Source organism: Meleagris gallopavo, chromosome 1 (assembly GCF_000146605.3).
Source record: "Meleagris gallopavo isolate NT-WF06-2002-E0010 breed Aviagen turkey brand Nicholas breeding stock chromosome 1, Turkey_5.1, whole genome shotgun sequence".
NCBI classification, from domain to species: domain Eukaryota; kingdom Metazoa; phylum Chordata; class Aves; order Galliformes; family Phasianidae; genus Meleagris; species Meleagris gallopavo.
The window spans coordinates 129,809,736-129,812,341 of NC_015011.2; the positions used below are offsets into that span (position 1 = coordinate 129,809,736).

At 47.8% G+C, this 2,606-nt stretch overlaps 1 long non-coding RNA gene across 2 annotated transcripts in view; it reads right to left on the bottom strand.

Annotated features, from left to right (window-relative positions):
• The window catches only part of LOC116217687, an 11,494-nt gene extending 8,995 nt beyond the window's left edge, over nucleotides 1–2,499 (bottom strand). For both annotated transcript variants that reach the window (XR_004162379.1, XR_004162377.1), the window contains exon 1: nucleotides 2,406–2,499. This is a non-coding gene — a long non-coding RNA (uncharacterized LOC116217687). The remainder of the gene's footprint in view (nucleotides 1–2,405) is intronic.
• Between the last annotated feature and the right edge of the window lie 107 nt (nucleotides 2,500–2,606).

Here is a 2,606-nt window from a genome sequence, read left to right on the forward strand (position 1 = left end):
AAAAAAAAAAAAAGAAACAAAGAAAAGGTTTGCCAGTTTCAGGTCAACAGATGAGCACAACGTACAAAAGCATTGAGGGAAAGAAGCTAGAGGAGAAAAGCTGAATTAATTCCTTGCATCTCTACAGGATCTTGGAGTTGTTCCCAGGCTTTACCGACAGGGTGCAAGTCAAGAGAACTGTCTCACAGTGAAGAGTTAGTAAGAGATGTGAGATGAAGTGTATAAAATGAATCATTATTCATCACCAGGATCTGATGGGACTCACTCAAGAGATTTATTTCAGCTGAAGGATGAAGATGTTATATTGCAGTGTGCAACCTTCTCATCAAAATGGTCACAGTAGCAAAAAAAGCAGGGGTAGAATAGTAGGGGTAGAAAGTGTGCGACCAATCTTTCAAAAGGTCATGGAGAGAATCCAAGAAACATTAAGCCATCAGGTCCAATTTCTGTACTCATAAATGCAAAAGAAAATACTGTGATGAAGGTAGGGTGGAAAGAGAAAGAATGTATCCCTTTTGCAGCAGTGGATGCTGAGGAATGAGATGAAAAGTCATTGAGGACAGTTCTTTTATACCATCAGGTCAATGTTCATGGCTTAAATAGAGCAAACGATGTGAAAAAGTGAGCAGAGAAACAAACAGGACTCATTGCATAAAGGTATATAAATACATAAATCTATGGAACACTCACAGTTGAATAAGGATAAGGCAGAAGTAGGAAAAGCAGAGAAGGGCAACAAGGATGTCAGAACACATAGCTTAGAGGGGAGCAACTGAGGTGTGCTATGATAAGAGATATGCAGAATGTGGTGAATAATGAATAGAGTTAAGAAATAAGGACTGTTTTGTGCAGTATGGCTCTTGAGCTGCAGAGATCATTGCCACAGCATGTTATGCGTGCCAAAAACATAAGCTGGTTCGTGAATCACTGAAGATGAGCTCAAGGAAGAAATGTTCATCAGGGGCTAGGAATGATGAGCATTCAACCTTTGAATTGGGAAGTACCTAAACTAGAGGTGGCCAGAAGCCAAGAGCACACGGGGAAGTGCCACTCTGTGCTTTCCCTGCTAGATCTTTTCTCTAGCAGTTTCTGTTTACCAGTCATGGACTAGGTGAATACTGTCCTGTGTTCTTGTGTATAGTTATGGACATTTAAAGCTGCAGTTAATCATGTGAGTTTCTCTCATTTATACCAGCAACTCCTATCAGGAAAACTTAAGTTTTGCTGTAATGAGCCATCTCCCAAGTATTCTGTATCCTTGGATCAAACCATATTCCTTCATCTCTGTAGAAGGTTTAGCAAAGACACAGAAACAGCCACCAGAGCCTTTTCCATTCTGCATACCACTGGCATGGTTTCACCTTCTCGATTTATTTCAAGAGTTCTTCAGACCCAGGAAAACAAACCTCTCTGACAAGATCAAAGAACTACAACAGTTTCTCTGCAGCTCAGCGAAACAGAGGGGAAGATAAGAGTTGGCCAGTTTGGCATGTTCTCTATCCCTGTTACCCAAAATGTCTTCCCAAAGATCGAGAATTCAAGGCAGCTGCCAAAATTCATCCTTCTACCTATTTATGCAGCCTCCCAGAACTTGAATGGAGCTTACAAGCAGGAGGGGGACCGACTTTTCACTTGATCTGATAGCGACAGAACAAGGGGGAATGGTGTTAAACTAAAAGAGGGGATATTTAGATTAGACAGTAAGAACAAATTTTTCACTCAGAGGGCAATCAGGCACTGGCACAGCTCCCCAGAGAAGCTGTGGTGCCCCATCCCTGCAGGAGCTCAAGGCCAGGTTGGATGGGGCCATGGGCAGCCTGAGCTGGTGGGGAGCAGCCCTGCCCATGGCAGGGAGTGGGGCTGGATTAACTTTAGGGTCCCTTCCAAGTCAAGCCATTTTAAGATTCAATGTATGTGAAGACTTTGCACCTCTCAGATCTTGCTCTCCTTCTTATTTGTTACCACCATTCTCCAATTTATATTACTTTATAAACCAAATTCCATTTCTGACATGAATGGCTCACTAGAAAGCCAAGGTCTTCTGGGCTGTGCAGCTAGGGGCGCTCATCTGAGTGAACGCAGTCACCGCTTCTACAAGAATCAGACCACAGAAGCAGTGTCTGTTCTCAGGACCTTCCAAGGTCCTTTTTCCTCAGCATGTACCAAAGTCTCAGCTCCATGTGCGGTGGCGGGTGGAACACGGCCCAAGGAAACGGCGTGGAGCTGTCAGGGGAGGGGCAGCTGGGGGTGAGGGAAAGGGTCTGCGCCAGAGAGCGGAGGGCATGGAACAGACTGTCCAGGGCAGTGGGCACAGCCCCGAGCTGCTCCCCCCTTCCTCTCAACCCTCCGCCGCTGGTTTATCGCCCTGGAGGCGACGACGCCCCTCTGCTGAACGACCACCCTACCCGAGGCGCACGACACCGGACAGGCGCTGCCAGACTCCCCCTACCGGTCCCAACGGCCGCCGCGCTCCGGCCCCGCCCCGCCCCGCCAGGCCCCGTCCAATGGGAGCGCGCGGTGCCAGCCAATCCCCTGCGTCTCCCAGCTCCGCCGGGCGGATCGGGCCAATCCCATCTCGCGAGACATCGCCGCGGGCCCGTGCACGG